The sequence below is a fragment of the Branchiostoma lanceolatum genome, chromosome 16 (genome assembly GCF_035083965.1).
Source record: "Branchiostoma lanceolatum isolate klBraLanc5 chromosome 16, klBraLanc5.hap2, whole genome shotgun sequence".
NCBI lineage: Eukaryota > Metazoa > Chordata > Leptocardii > Amphioxiformes > Branchiostomatidae > Branchiostoma > Branchiostoma lanceolatum.
In genome coordinates, this window is record NC_089737.1 from 4529431 (window position 1) to 4547280 (window position 17850).

Below are 17850 nucleotides of genomic sequence, written 5' to 3' on the forward strand. Positions count from 1 at the left end.
ATATACACTATCATCTTGCCGACGCTTTCAACATGACTGAATAGTTCAAACACATCGAATCAACTCAATTATTTTTGCCTATCATCTATTACTAAGTAGAGCACAATGAAATTGATCTAAAAAGAAACGACTTTAGCTTGGAAGTGTAATGAAGTCATAGGTTGAGTTATCTAAAGGTTAACTAAGAAGTGAACCATGTACTGTAAATACAGAATATTTCGCGGTGGTTTTATGTTCGCGGTTTTCGAGGTGGTTATATTTTACCACGAACTTAAGACCACCACGAACACTCCATTTTCTCCCTAACGCGAATTTAGATCCCCGCAAACATTCCTGCATTTACATTATACGTGGCTTTATCAATTAAGAGCTTTCAGGTTAGAAACTATATTCCTCTAATTCTGCAACAAAATGTTTTATTATTTCATGAGAAAGAAAGAGAGGTAGGCAGCAGAAAAGATGAGAGGATAATATCAGACGGAATGGACATACATGGCACTAAGTGAAACACTAAGAAAAAACAGACAACGAGAAAATTAGAGAAATTGGTTGTCAGACTTTCTGTGTTGCCCCATTTCCAATGGTCAAATAGTCAAAACTAACGTATAAATGAGAGAAGAATATTACAACCACAATAAAAGGTAAATTTAAACTTACAAACACTATACACCCACTGCAAACGTTTTGTCTTTTTTATTTCTCGTAAGTTTGCTTTGATATCTCTAAGATGCAAGGAATAAGCTTACCCTTACATCTAATATCATATTATCTACATCAATACACATTTCCACCCACGCTATAACCTATATATTGTCATCTACCCGACATTTTTAACATGACGTGTTTTAGCGGCCAACAAAAGACTTCAGCCGGAATTCAATTATGTGGAGTAATTGAATATTGATCGAACGTTTCAGGAAGAAAAACACGGGTTTATTGGGTCTGAACGCTGTAGTCGTGACTTAATGATGAATTACATTGTTATAAAGGCGATATTACTCTTTTGTAGTGACCCACTTTTTGAAGTAACTATAAGGCCCGATTGACACACATGTTTTCGGAGAAGATTTTAGGCTGTGTGAGGAGCTTTGAGCTGCTTAAAGGCATCCAGAGCATTTAATGAGGCTTGAAACATGAATGAAATACTCCAATTTCTAGTCATTCCTACGCATAGTAAGTTTCAATAACACTATACCATTACATATCGACATTAAAGGAGCAAAGATACAATGTCGTTATGTGGTGAGAACTGATAGAAAATCCAAGCCCTGATAGACTGATCCTGACTGTCCATTACAATTAGCGGTTCGACCAATGAGAGAGTGACTGCATGTCCGTCAAATATTTGCATCTTTATGTTTTAATTCTATATTTCTACGTTTTGACGGAGGTGGGCGGGGCTATGATATCGGTCTATCTACACTACGCACGTGAAACTAAAATATCACCTGGTAGCTTATTTTTGTGCCGCTTTTGAGCACTTTTGATAAGAAATCCGCACGCAAATGTGGTAAACAGTGGCATTAAATGTCAATTTCATAAAGATTACAGATTACAACAAGATAGAATATTTCCAGGTTTCAAGTCTCATAAAATGCTCTGGGTGCCTTTAAGTGGAGTTTCCCTACTAGAAAACGCTACTTGAGTGGCCTAGGGTTCTCTTTGCACAGTCCCGAGTCGTCTCTAAGTCTAAGACTCAAAAACGCGTAATTCTATGTAAAACCAGTCTAAGAAAACATTGACTGGAGAAAGGACATTTTGCTGGAAACCTGGATTGCACTAGCTTTGAGAATCATTCAGTTGCTTGATTTAATTCTTATTTCGTGCTGTTCTACTTGGATGTCTAACTTCACTGATGCAGCTAGCTTACTGAGATGTTAATTAAACTGGTTTGATTAATTAATTGTACCGTTTTTGTGATTCGTGAACCTAGAAAAGGGATCTACAGCAAAATTTGGAGGGTTTGGTGAATGTTTTTTATGTGACCTAACTGACCATTATTTGATACTCGAATCAACTAGTTTTATTATTTTCAATCGTTATTTTTATCAGTTTTTATAGAAATATACACACGCATAAGGCACATACACTACAATGAAATAAATATATAAAACAAACCAATATAATACGAAACGATATATAAACATATTCAAAGCTACAAAAAAAACTGTTGAACATGCAAACACGAAACAGTAACAATTTTATACAATCAAATATACACAGAACCCGTAGAGACTTTCAGGCAACGATTCATAAGCATAATCATTGACCTAATAGGAAATATTTGCTGCTGTCAATAAAAAATAATAATCTAATAAGACTAGACAAGAAGGTAACAGACAATTATGCATGTTATTGACCAAAATCCAGTTTATTTTTTTCAACGTTTCTACGTATACTAGACACTTCGTCCATATACATTTAGTTCGTATTATCACCCCTCCCTCAACGCCCTACTTGGTACGACCCATATTTACTCTAACCAATGATGGCCTTTGTTCGGTAATACAATCTGTAGCGTGTTATCACCTGCAGTAATGCACCTAGTATGTACTTACGATTATTACAGCTAATAGCTTTCGCGTGCACAAACCCTCGGGACCACTTATCTAGGGGGCTGGCCGTATTTGAATTGGAGCTTATGCGTTTATAAGACGCGTCATAAATTAACGTCGAGGATTTTCGCTTTGAAATCAAATCACGGCACGCGTGTCTCCATAGAATATACATTAACGCGCTTGTAAATTGGATTATCATCCAATAATATTCTTCATATCAACAACGAAAATGTCGTATACCACTAGGAGTTCAATGAAGAAGAATGAAAATAGGGACAGTTCTAATATTGACTTATCGGGGGGATAGAGATTTTGGACTAAGCAAAATGATATGTGCAAATATTCATAAATAAACAAAACTGAGGGTTTTTAAATTCTAGTCGTTCATAAGGGGATACTTCATTTACGTACGTTTGTAGTGATGCAAAATATGTTTGTTATGATAGTCCCATACTTGTATCCACCTCCACGCCAGTGACGTAAAATGAATGGTCCCCATATATGGTAATTCACACCATAAAAGGCGTTGGTTGATCGATGTCGGTAGAGTGATTTTCACAGCTTAAGTCGCAAAGGCTCGGCGACGTCTTGTGTATATAGCGTGTTCATTGGGATACCGTTTCCCACAAGACCTCAGTCTGAGGGCGGGCTATCCAGCCATGCTTACGATCTCCCATCCTTTCTTACAGCTGTAGCCTTACATTACCGCTAAAGACCGTAAAAATCAACCTACTACTGAGGGGATTCCCGAAGACAAGCAGCGGGAAGGTGTCAGGAATGTCTCGGGAACGGTCGGCTGCCTCCCCGAAGAGTTCTTGACGGAGCTTCGGTGCGATGGACCGGAAGGAAGGCAGGATGGACGAGCCCCATCACCGGCGTCGACTTGGGGAGTACCCCAGCCACAGCGAACGGCCTGTTCCATACGAACTAGACGGTAAGAAACGTCTGTTCTCTTCTTTATACTATTTTTCTCTCAGAAATTTGACTAGCTTGTACCGTTACAAAACACGATCAGTCAAGCAGTCGACAGCTTTTATACCATTGCCGCAAACTGTCAATTAAACCTGAGAAGAATTTCATGCCTGACCCAACCCGTACCGATGTGTATCATGGGGTCATCATTGCTGTCCTTTCTGCCAACCTTCATGAAATTTTAACGCCATAAGTCTTGTCGTTAAGCTTCGAATTCCCTGTACGTACTAGCATATAAACCCAGTACTAAGCCGCTGTAAGTTCTATCCACGCTTTTAATAAGGCATTTCACATTATGTACATGGCAAGTACACACCCTGTTGTGAATCAAGACTCGTTTCAAGACGTCTTTGAAAAATCAAGATATTCTTGTGAGTCTTCTCTTTTGCGCGTTTGTCTGACATTTTCAACCGCAAGGCTGTCTTTGCGATACTACGCGTACAAGCATACTACATGCGATACTATATGTACATTTGCGGTATTACATGTACAAAGTACTCTTTTATCATCCGTCATTTGGCTGCTTGGAGGGTTTATGTCTTTGCCGCAAACATTTGTTGATTATAAAAGTGCCATCCAGAACGACTGAGGTGATATATCATCCCTGCCATCGGGGAAATCAAAGCGTCTCTTTTGTTACCGGATATATTGATTTGAAGTCCTCACATAAAGTACTCAAGTTCACCCAGAGTGGTAGACACCTTGAGGTAGACAAAGGGTGGACTGGGATGTTATCCACCCGTATATGGATATTTTGTCCCTATCAGTAACTATTTTCGACAGGTTTTGAATATGGCTACAGGTACTAGATAGGGCTACAGGTAATGGATAGAGCTACAGGTATTAGATTCGGCTACAGGTACTAGATAGAGCTAGCGGGTACTAGAAAGGGCTATAGGGACTAAATATGACTACAGGTACTAAATAGGACTACTGGTGCCGGATAGAGCTAGCAGGTATTAGATAGGGCTAGCAGATACTAGATAGGGCTGCAGGTATTAGATTCGGCTACAGGTACTAGATAGAGCTAGCGGGTACTAGAAAGGGCTATAGGGACTAAATATGACTACAGGTACTAAATAGGACTACTGGTGCTAGATAGAGCTACAGGTACTAGATAGGGCTACAGGTATTGGATAGAGGTACTAGATATGACTACATGTATTAAATAGGACTACAGGTACTAAATAGGACTGCAGGTGTTGGATAGAGGTACTAGATATGACTACAGGTACTAAATAGGACTATAGGTACTAGATAGGGCTAACAGATACTAGATAGGGCTACAGGTATTAGATAGAGGTACTAGATATGACTACAGGTACTAAATAGGGCTACAGGTACTAAATAGGACTACAGTTACTAGATAGAGCTAGCAGGTACTAGATAGGGCTACAAATACTAGATAGGGCTACGGGTATTGGATAGAGGTACTAGATATGACTACAGGTACTAAATATGACTACAGCTACCAAATAGGACTACAGCTACTAAATAGGGCTACAGGTACTAAATAGGACTACAGGTACTAAATAGGACTACAGGTACTAAATAGGCCTACCGGTACTAGATAGAGGTAGCAGGTACTAGATAGAGCTAACGGATACTAGATAGGGCTACAGGTACTGGATAGAGGTACTAGATATGACTACAGGTACTAAATAGGACTACATGGACTAGATAGGGTTGCGACCGAGAGGAAATAGGGGTAGATAGCAAAAGGAGGAACTTCATACTCTTCACATGAAAGATTTCCGCCTAGGTGATCTTTGATTTCATATTTGGAATATGATTTAAGTGTAAAACTTGGATTTAAAAGACAACAAAACACATAAAAGGTAAACTGAGAAACGTGTGGCTCTTTATCTATGAAATCCGTTGAGATGTATGTCAAATTTTTGTTCGCCCAGCGGTTGCGGAATATAGTTGAAAGGGGAGTATAAAACGAATTGCTTTAGCCTTAAAACCATACCATACCCACCCAGACAGCTAAGTCCGCTCGGGGCGTGTTTACGGCCTTGGATAAAATTAGGGTTGCAGCCGAGAAGAAAGGCTGCGGAATTCTATATGGCAGCTAAGTAGACAGGCTATCAGAACCGGTTCAGTAAAGTAGACTGGGCACCCCTAAGCCGACCCCTAGAGACTGGGACCAGGCTAGAATTGCTTCTGCATGTCCCAACGACCCCGTCGACTAAGTTTACTGCACAAGCAACAAAGGGTGTCCATTTTTACCACCGCGAAGCCGCCAATACGTTTTACCATCAACCATAACGTGAAGACAAGTTGGATAAAGGCAGTAGTAAATTTCCAGCGCTTGCGTAGGTTCGTCTCTATTCTTGACGTTTTTGCGCGAGACAGTGCGTGATTAAAAACTGTGCCTTCTAGCACTATGTTTATACATTATCATCATCATAGTGTTCCACTAGAAGACCCCGCGAGGGGTAAAGTAGGGAGGGTGGGGAGGCTCAGGCTAAGGCTGGCAGGCCTCCAGCCTGGCACGGTACGACTCAACGGTGGGAGCCGTCACTAGTAGACACTACCGTGCCAGGCAGGGTATTCCACTGGGGGATGGTGCGGGTGAAGAATGGATATTTTGTATGTATTTGTTTGTTCTAACGTTGATTTATTGATAATTGAGAGTATGGCTCCCGCGGGTGCGAGGTATATTGCTGTCTCTTACTGATATTTTCTATAACAATAATGTGGAGCCTGATGGTATCAAAAAGATGCCAATTTCCCTATAACTATCGTAGAATGAAACTCATTGTCATCAAATACCGTAGGAGCATCCTCACAGAATAGCTTTAAACAACGTTTTCTTTTAGATTTGCAACGGTTAGGTGTGACAGGTCGTTCAGTGTAATATAACCAGCTGCTGTCGTGCCGCGTGCCTGCGAAGCTGGTGTGTTGCGCCGAAAGGCGGCAATGCCGGCTAGAAAGATACAAAATTGATAAAGAATGCTACGAGAGAAAAAATACAAACAAGATCCTATTCCTTCTGGCCCTTCTTTGGAATAGAACGCCATACTGCCTTTCAAGGCATGGCTAGCTAAATGAACCTTAAAACATTTTACAGTTTGACATTTACATTAAAGGGTACGGATAGATGAGCAATAATTTCACCAGGACGCACAAACCCGTGACATTTTAATCGCATCGTTGTCGTAATTTATAATATATAAGAAGAAATTAAACAGAAACAGCCATTGGATCAATTTTATGAGATAAATGAATTATCGACTTATTGTTTTGTAATGTTGAAACAGATGGTCGTTTAATTTGGACTCCATCGATTCGAAAAGCTGAGAAATGTGGGAAAATGATTTTGTGAATATGGATCGAGTGATTTGTCGGCTGCTTTATTTCCCACGTGACCACTCCTAACGATAATAACGGTCGTTTCTTCCCTACCACAAAAATTCAGGAATTCAAATCTACTCAAAGCCCGTATGGTCTAGTCTAATTGCTTTTCTTGGCGGTACCAGGATGCCTTCGTAAATAATGCATATTGTAAACACTAAGGCGCGTCGTATTATCCTAAGGACTTAAGTTATCATGTAGCGTTCTAGTTATTTACGAAGCGGGGCATATCTAGCGTCAGTCTGCCTTTATTCATTGCCTCTTGTACATGCATGTTCCGTTTGTTTGTTAAGCGTTATTGATGTAGCGTTGTATTCTTTTTTTGTGTGTCACTGTGATATTTTAAGGTCTCATTCCTGTATTACTCCAAGTGGCCTAAAAGAGTCCGTACCCAAATAAATTAACGGCTGTATGAACTCGTGTTTAAATCGGTGGGAAATTCACTTTTAGCCAGCCCAACTGATCTCAAGCGTCAAACTGATGAAAGCTTGTTTGTTACTGAAGAAATTAGCAGGTAAAGTTCGGCAGCCGCGCGCGAGGTCGGACGTCCACAGCCTTGCACTTCGTGTGATGCGGTCGAACGCTAGATACAGCTAGAAAATGCCTTTGGGGGGGGGGGTGTGTGTAGCAAAGTACAGTTTGTAATTGCTATAAACAGAGATTTGATGTAGTGAAGTTGTCGGCAATTTTTTGCATGATCTAGGGTAAATATTCTTAACATAGAAAGAATGGCATTGGTGCATTTCCTATAGCTTCATTACGAGCGTGCCAATATAAAACATGCATTATAACATGTAAGCCTATTGGGTGAAAAAACTCATGAATGAGACCTTAAAATTGCAACTAGTCACTACCAGAGTAACTATACTGGCTGTAGGGAGAATATTTGCCATGGGAGTTTGACCACCATAGCACGTCGCCAGAACGCAAGGCGTATACGGCAATTAGCCTGCTATTTAATCCTATTATAACTGCCGAATCTCTTTTGTTCTCTTTGGTCAACGTTGCATCGGAGTAACGGCCGTTGCATTAGATATGTCTTTGGACACAACTAAATAAACCTATATACGAGATATTAACCTTAAATACACGACCTTATGTTCCGGTGAGGTGCTGGCATCGGGTTTTAATAGCCAGACGCATATTTACTTTATAATGATGATGATAATAATGATAACTTTATTTCAAATTCATCCCTGAAGGCTATAGAATATAATTACAAGTGTACACGGAAATGAGATAATGATAAAGTATAGTATAGTACACAATAAGGAAATAAACATAAGGTGAAATGAAAGTCGCCAACTAAGCTTAACCTTAATATCCTGGCCTATTATCATAATTATTTCCATTTTTGCCGAATTATACGATAACCGGCCTTTTTTTTTTGGGGGGGGGGGGCAAAATATCAGCCACCCTGTAACTATCTTACCGGAAAGATAATGGTTACGGGCTGGCTACAAAAAGTGTATTATTTAGACCCCAAAAAGGCTGGTTAGAGCCTGCTATGGAGGCTACGATATCCATACCCCGTCGAAAAGCCTGGTGTAGGCTAACTATCCCATTCTGTTCTACTATCACCACACTTATCAAACGCTTTTGCAAAATCTCCAACAGAACCACATTACAACCCAAACTCTCTCAAATTCACAATGCTAGAAAAGAACGTACCATCTGGGCATCCGGAGGATGATTAACCTCCGATTAATGACGGGCAAAAGCGTCATCTGGTGATTCTCCGATTAATGACTTCAAAGGATAACAAGAGCGCAATTTTCTACCTTAATTGGCATCCACAAAAACAGGTGCCCGCTTTGGTAGAAGGCGTACAGTTATCTTTTAGCTACAGATGGTCTTAAGCGTCATTAGCAGCACTACTGCAATATTTATTACACATTATACGATATTGATTTACAATTAGCATTAATGCATTCAATCCGATTAAATGCTTGCAATCGATGACCCGTTTGGGGAAGTCGTAAAAACAAATATATATTAATGTAGTGAAATTGTTGAAGTTTCTGCGGTGGTTTTATGTTACCGGTTTTTGCTTTTACATAAAACTACCCTGAGAATGTATATTTTCATTACTGTACAGTATTTTTCTATAGCGCTATCGCGAACTAAAAACCACTGTGAACACTGCATTTTATCCTTGCCGCAAAATTAAACCACCGCGAACTGAAATGCATTTACGGTACTAGGCTGACATTTGTCAAAACACGTTGCAAAGATTTCGTACATCCGGTACCACAGACACAGTGTCAGATGATATTATAATTCATACCTGTTAACTCAAATGACATGTCTGAAGGCAATTGGTTGGTATTCCCCATGCATAATTGCTTGTCTTGTGCTTGTGCATTGTCAAACCGGGAAGCAACACTGCTTGGCAACTAACTCATAGTCTCTGTATTTTACAATAAAAACGTGCATCAGTAGATTTGGGTGTGTCTCTTTTTAGCAAGCTTATATAACATACGTCGCAATTTAATAACGAAAGGACAATTGATGTTTTATTTATCTTGATCTCCTGTCATTCCTTTTTGTAAATATTATTTTTTTGGGGGCTTGCAAATTTCATTTCATATAGATTTTGAAGGCATGAGTTCATTTGTTCGAATACAGAAACTAAAAACATTCATTTTGACCACGTTCAATACGACGCATCTAATTATAATATAATTTCGGCTGTCGCAGTATTTTGCTATAGCACAGGAATACATTGTTTTGATACCGCACCGATTACCAGAGTCGTTTTTTTGTGGTGTGCGTCTTATAAAATCAAGATATTAAAACTACTTCTGTTGATGAGAAGTTATCATTGCATTATAACGGCCCATATATTTTTTTATGCAGTCCCGTTTTCACCACTACTGTTTTGATCCTTGTTATGCCAATCAATATGTCATACTCAACAAAAAGCCTTAGAAAAAAATCAACAAATCACACGCTGTGTTCATAAGGATAGGAGTGGTTTATCCACAATATATTCCGCTGCCAGGGCTCGAAATTCTTTTTTTTAATAGATGCACTGGTGCACCTAACATAAAAAAATTAGGTGCACAGAAAGAATTTTAGGTACACAACATAAGATAAAGTAGAATGTCAGCAAAACATGCTTGTTTGAAATTATTGATCTGAGGTTCTATAGCTAACTTCAAGATTTTTACGTTATAGATAAATCAAAGTACAACAAAAAATTTATTACTTTTTGCAGATACTTTGTGCATACCAGTGTACAATAGTGCCTTTACCGTATAGCCCAAAGAAATACTAGGTGCACTGGTGTCTAAAATCAGGTGCGCAGCTGCAATTCTGGGTGCACAAAGGTGCATATGCACCCAGCATTTTGAGCCCTGGTTGTATGTCCTTGTTAAGTCCAGCGGTTTGGAAAATAATAGAGCCCCAAGGACGGATTATGTAGAATCAGTCACAGGCAATAAACATGGGATTTTTTCAAGCGTTAAGCCTTTCTTGTTGCCAGCCCGGTTCAGCGGATAATGAGATTAGACGATAAGATCTGAGATCGAAGAAGGGAGGACGCGAGGATCCATCAAAATATTTGCATCTTCAGTGACTATTTACCTCCGTGAAAACGGAGGTATTGTTTTCAGTATGTGTTTGTTGGTCTTATTTGTTAATTTGAATTCTTCACAACGTAAAAGGGAGGGCAACGCAGGTCTTGGTGTATGATCTATAGTTATTTGAAGATTGTAGAGTGACAGAAAGTAAGGTGGAATATGGTGTAATCGGAGACTGGCAGGATTGGAAGTTTGGTTCCCGAAGGCTGACAGAAAGTGGTTGTTGACCTCGTTTCCCGTTTCCATTTTCCTGCTACATGCATCTCTGTTGTGAGTAGGAAGCAGGAAAATATAGAATATGCCAAAATATTAATGATAATGAACAACATATGAAATTTACGAAAACACAGAGACAAAAGATTTTCTTATTTCTTGTTAAATCCGTTTCGCTTTGAAGGTGGCATATATAAGTCACATTGCATACGCATTCACAACACGCTTTGTAACAAGATATTTGTCTTAAAGTCTAATACCTGCAATGGAAGCGGGTTGGAAAGAAATCCTGACCATAAATGCACGTTACAGTCATTTGAAGCATCGTTAAAGGCAAGCTAGCCGTATTTTAATTGATTGTTTCGCTGGTTATGATAACAGATGATAAAGCAACTCGGGCATTACACCGTAACTGGTAAAAACACCCGTCCTTGGTACTGAACGCCATCCACACACTGGTGAAAACACCCGTCCTTGGTACTGGGCGCCATCCACACACTGGTGAAAACGCCCGTCCTTGGTACTGAATGCCATCCACACACTTGTAAAAACACCCGTCCTTGGTACTGAACGCCATCCACACACTCGCGGAATTATCCGTCCTTAGCTTGGTAGTGAACACACTTCCATGTACACACTCTTTACCGCTTATAATAGCCAAGAAAACTCTACTGAAGTCCCGCAAACCTTACTTTGTAAATGCAGAAATTTTCGCGGGGATTTAACATCGTGGTAGGAAAAGAATGGAAGTCTTCTAGCACTAACAGGATGAGAAGTGATTTAATGTTCTATCAGACACAACGGGAGCATTTCGCGCCGTCCAATTTTATCAAACGTTTTGTCCTAATAAATCTATCAGAACACTTAAGTAACAAAGGCTTAAGCTTTGTCGTACAAGATACATGGTATTACCACGGGCGTTCATCATCTAACATATGGCCAGAGGATATCATATACTGGTTATTAAAGGAAGATGAACTGAGCTTATTCTAAGAATCATACTTGGTAAAGTACATCATGATTTCCATAGAGAGAGCTAGTGATTAATGTTGATGTAGTCATTTTGTACTTTAATTCGCTATTCAAGTCCAATGAGGTAACTCCTGGTAAATCCGACGATAGAATTGAGTATAGTGAATTACGTGTATGATATGCTCATAAACGGCTTAAAATATAATACTAAACTACGTTGTTATAAACTCACAAACCGATTCAAAGATGAAAACAGAGAATCAAAGAAGTGAAAGTTGATACCACTGAGGTAATGAGTGATCACTGGCAGTTAGTATATATTGTTAGTTTGGGTTACTTTTTCTTCATTAGTTTATCTTATTTCCTTTTTTATGTTATTTAGTATGTTTATGCTATTCTGTAAATCAGTGTGTTAAGCACTGAGTGCGTCTATCCTGCATAAAGAAAACAGAAATAGATAAACCGCCATGCACCTGGCAACAGAAATCAAGAACTTTCAAGACATGACTTATAAGTCCTCTCAACCTCTCTGATGACAAACTGAAAGCAGGCTGCTTCTGCATTATTTAGTGTGTTTTCAAAACGCAACTTCCGTTCATCAGGACGGCGTTACCATATTTTGTACAAAATTCTATTTCCATTGAAGAATACTTGGTATGGTTGAATGTCATCAGGAATCAATGTAGTTTAATTTAGATTTATATGAATAGAATGGTTATTACATTATATGATGATATAAATGTATGTAAATTATATTATCGGATATTTATCGTACTGATATATAATATGACATTTATCGTACTGATACTAATACTGATATTCATCTGATACTTCATAAACAATGTTTATTGGTGGTAAATGATACTTGATATCTTAAGGGAGACTATTGTTTGTTTCTAGATCTGTGAGTGTATACTACTTCTGTACACAATGTCTTAGTTTTGTTGTGACCTATGTATGTCCAGCTTATGCATATTATTTGAATGTATAATTTCCTTTTGAAAACCAATAAAGAGAGAGAAAAAAGAATTGTTACATTTAAAGCACAAGCACTTTAAAGACATGATTTTAAAGCCCTTTCAATCTCTCTGATGAAATATTTAAAGAAGTTTTCTTCTACATTATTCAGTTTTCGATTTACCAAACGCGTCTGAGAAGAACTTTTTTCACTCCTGCCTTTGAATGCACAGGAATACCATCTGGTGCTTCCCTTGCTCAGTAGCACATCGGGTTGATCTTCCTAGTTCAGAAGATCAATTAGAAACCCGCGTATGGAAAGTGTGAGCGCGACGTGTGTGTGTGTGCGGTTTTCCAAACGCGTCTAAGAACATATTTCTTCATTCATGCCTTTGAATACACAGAAATACCATCTGAAAAACGTGTTTCTGAAGTTCAGTAGCACATCGAGTTGATCCTCCCTGTTCAGAAGATTGATTGAAAAACTGCGTATGGAAAGTGAGACCTCGACGGGTGTGTCTGCAGTTTTCCAAACGCGACTTCGAACATATTTCTTCATCACTGGCGTTGAATGCACAGAAATACCATCTGATGTACTTGCTTGTGAAGTTTCGTAGCACATCGGACTGATCTTCCTTGTTCAGAGGATCAATTGAAAACCCGCGTGTGGAAACTGTGAACTCGACGCGTGTGTGTGTGCGGTTTTCAAAACGCGTCTTAGAACATCTTTTTTCATCGCTGCCTTTGAATGAAAAGGGATTTCGACTTGTGTGCGGGCTTGTGAAGTTCAGTAGCACATCTGGTTGATCTTCCTTGTTCAGAAGATCAATTGAAAACCCGCGTATAGAAAGTGTAAACTCGACGCGTGTGTTTGCGGTTTTATAAATCGTCTAAGAACATATTTCTTCATTTCTGCTTTTGAATGCACTGAAATACCATCAAATAAACGTGTTTCTGAAGTTTAGTAGCACTCGGGTTGATCTTCCTGGTTCAGAAGATCAATTGAAAACCCACCAATGGAAAGTGTGAGCGCGACGTGTGTGTGTTCGGTTTCCCAAACGCGTCTTAGAACATATTTCTTCTTTTCTGCCTTTGAATGCACAGAAATACCTGATAAATGTACTTCTGAAGTTTAGTAGCACATTGGATTGATATACGTACCCTGTTCAGGAGATCAATTGAAAACCCACATATGGAAAGTGTGTGTGTGCGGTTTTCCAAAAGCGTCTAAGAACATATTTCTTCTTTGCTGGCTTTGAATGAAAAGAGATCCAATTTGATGTACGTGCTTGTGAAGTTCAGTAGCACATCGGACTGATCTTACTTTTTCAGACGATCAATTGAAAACCCGCGGGTAGAAAGTAAGAACGCGAAAGCGTCTTAGTAAAAGGATTTAGTTATTTGAATATTGTAGAGTGACAGGATGTGTGGCGGAATATGGTGTAATCGGACACTGGCAGGATTGTAGGAAAATGTATACTCAGAGTTGGGCAGACATTCACAACTAGGTGCTTGAAATTACTTCAAAGACCCAGAAAAAGACCTTCAAAGTAAGCCATAAAACGTGCTTCTTTAAAGTTGAACACTTATTAGATCTTCGTCTTATTTCTACTGCAATCCCCTTTAAGACTTGAAAGTTTACAAGAAACTTGTATATCTAAGAAAACAACGGTCAAGAGTTGAGTTCTACTGATGTCTGTGTCTCAGAAAATATCCAAGTTAAAGTGGATCTAGATGAAAATATCCCATTCCTGAAGGGTTATCTGATATGTGAATAGTTTCATCAGGTTGGTAAGTCACTGAATAAAAATACTCTTTTTACACAGCCAAGAGATTTATTCCACCGAAGTTTCGGTGACCACCTGTCACATTCTTCAAGGCAATTCTGACTGGTTCACTGTGCTGCTTACTATGTGAACCAGTCAGAATTGCCTTGAAGAAGGTGACAGATGGTCACCGAAACGTTGGTGGAATAAATCTCTTGGTTGTGTAAAAAGAGTCTTTCTTTATTCGTTTATCTGATACATCTGAATTCAGTAACGGTGTAACAGGCGTCATATTAGCGTAGGACGGCCCGGGGTCACGGGTTGGGGAGCACGTGACACGGGCGCGTCCTGACGTCAGCCTGACCACGCCCCACCGCGCTTGCGAAGCTCCGCCTCCCGAAAATGTGATAAAAGTAGCTGAACACCGCCTTGAAAGGAGTAATCATGTAGTCAGACTTAGAGTTAGGACCGGAGAGAACACCAGTGTCCCGTCCTTGTACCGGCTTAGGTTAGTATCACCACGATCAACTCCACTTCGGTACAGGTATCCGTATCTTATGTTATTACGTTCATATTACATTATATTCCTTGTATGTTATCGACATCATGCTATGAAGTATCACATCAAACTGTAAACCGAACCCGAGTCTTGGCAATATTTGGTGAGAGCTTCGTGTGGTGAGAGCACATAGTACAGTTATATACACGTCTTAGTGTGGTGAGAGCACATCGTAACGTAAGAGTAATAGACCAGATCCTACCCAAAAGACCATCTTGTTACAACGTCGATAAGACATCTGTAACAGTAAGACGCGTTCACCACTGCATCCAATAATCGGCACGGCAGAAGACGATCAAAATCGACAGTCTCAAAGAACACGGGCTCATTTGTAGATCTAGATGGCTCTCCTGATGGGTCGATGCGAGAACAACAACCGCGACAAGAAAAACCACCCATGTCTACATGCCTGGGGCAGATACAATCGATGGGGTCAAGCAAACAAACTCAGCATAAGTGGACACGATGTCGCGCGAAGCAACAGGCGGGACATGCTAATGGCCACGACTCACCGCTACTGTTCTGTATTTGTATTTATATAACCGGTATAACTGCCCTTCGGCGTAACACAGCTTTGCATGCACGCGGCGCGGAACCATCTGGTTATACCACACTGAACGACCTGTCATGCCCAGCCTTTTTACATTTGACTTCAAGCGTTGGTTAAAATCTATCTGATGAGGATGCCAACGAATTCTACTCCACGATTATATATAAGATAGTTCTGGGGAAAAAATATCTGAACAACTAAATCCTAGGTTGATAACTCTGGTACTGAAAAGGCTTGGTGGCAAGTTTTTGGTGGCAACGAGTTTTACTCTACGATAGTTCTTGGGAAAACATATTTTTAAACGATTCAGTCCTAGGTTGATAACCCCGGTAACCAGGCATGGCTATGTCTTGCTCTTTTTCGTTGTCTTGCCCAAACTACACGTCGTTTGAGTCAAACTGCACCGCTTTATGGAGACAGAAGCAAAGGCCGACGACACCCTTTTACCTCGGTGATGTAGGTCTACAGAGACCATGGCGTAATTACTGTCTGAGGTCATCCCTTATCTGATGCCCAGATGCTTTCAGTCTACCTTCTGCCGCGTTATCGATGATCGTCTTGCTGTTTTTGAGGACACCACTGAGTGCTCGGTAGATGCCACAGACAAGCATACATCCATCGCCGGTTTCTAGGTCTATCTGGGGCCCATTAAAATCGCAATTTCGTTCGGGGGTGTAGGTCTGGTGTGGTCGGTTGTAGATCCGAACCAAGAAGGAATTAATGAGGTTCAAACCTCGATTGACGAAATCGTATGCTGATCTGTTGAATTCTTCAAACATTGCCCATTTATCTCGATGAAAATGGAGGTATTGGGTTTGGTCTATGTGTTTGTTTGTTTGTTTTGGTGTGTGCCCGCAGTTCTTTGAATATTGCAGAAGGACAGGAAGTGAGGCGGAAGATGGTGTAACCGGCCGGAGACTGGCAGGATGAGAAGGTTGGCTCGGTCTGGTTCCAAAGTTGGTCCCGCCGGCTGGCTGGTAGTAAAATACATACACAGAATTAGAAAGAAATTCACAAAAATCAATAAAACAAGAAATTCAAAAGAACTCCAAAAGATCACCAAGGTATGAGATCTTACGTGTGGGACTAGGCTTGCTGCTATACAAACTATCAGTGTGTAATTGGTCGGATGATTATTCCACCATGACATGACTCACAACAATCAGCGGCCGCTTAGTCCTGATGACCGATGGGACACCACAGACCGTTGGGGCTCCGTTGGTGTATCCCTCTTTTGATGTGTACAGTACCCTGGCCGTATGGCAAGCCACTTGAATCACCATTAATGGTCCATCATTAACAAATTTCTACGTTATACTTCATCAAAAATGGAGGAGATTTAGATATTCACCAAAAACAGCCGTTTTCAGGGTACAAAAAGAAATCGGAGTAGGAGGGGCGTGTCGGGCTAATGTATTCCAAACACATGGGGGGTCGGGCTAATGTATTTCAAACCCATTGGGCACCACAGATGATGTGGCGTATGGCCGCCAGCTTAACGGATCAGTCTAGGCTTTGTGATCTTTCACAGCCTCATTTAAGGCTATACTTGTCACATGTGAGGGTTAGAATGTTAAAGTACCCATAAATATTGATGCTGTACTAACTCTACCCAAATGGAACTTGTTTTAGGAGGGTTAAGTCTTGTAAAATTGGCACTAGAGCCGTATGTCCCATTAGGGAGTTATAGGCATCCAGAGCATTTTATGAGGCTTGGAACTTGAATAAAAAACTCAAATTTTTAGTCATTCCTACACATAGTAAGTTTCAATAACACTATACCATTACATATCGACATTAAAGGAGCAAAGAAACGATGTCGTTGTGTGGTGAGAACTGATAGAAAATCTGAGCCCAGATAGATTGATCCTGACTGTCCATCACAATTAGCGGTTCGACCAATGAGAGAGTGACTGCATGTCCGTCAAATGTTTGCATTTTTATGTTTTAATTTTGCATTTCTACGTTTCGACGGAGGTGGGCGGGGCTATGGTATCGGTCTATTCACACTTGGCGCGTGAAACTAAAAGATCATCATGTGGCTTATTTTTGTGCCGCTTTTGAACACTTTTGATAAGAAATCCGCACGTAAATGTGGTAAACAGTGGCATTAAATGTCAATATCATAAAGATTACAGCAACTAAAATATTTCCAACTTTCAAGCCTCACAAATGTTCCGGGTACCTTTAAAATTTGGATTCCACAGAAAAAGAAGCGACAAAAACAGATATAACATTGACGTCGAGACTTCGTACAGCTTTGGTGCTGTGATGGTACATCAATCAAATGTTCTGTCAATTTTGTCTTCGTCCCAAGATCCTTACAATCTTTCATTTCGGCTGAAGCAAACCGTAAGAT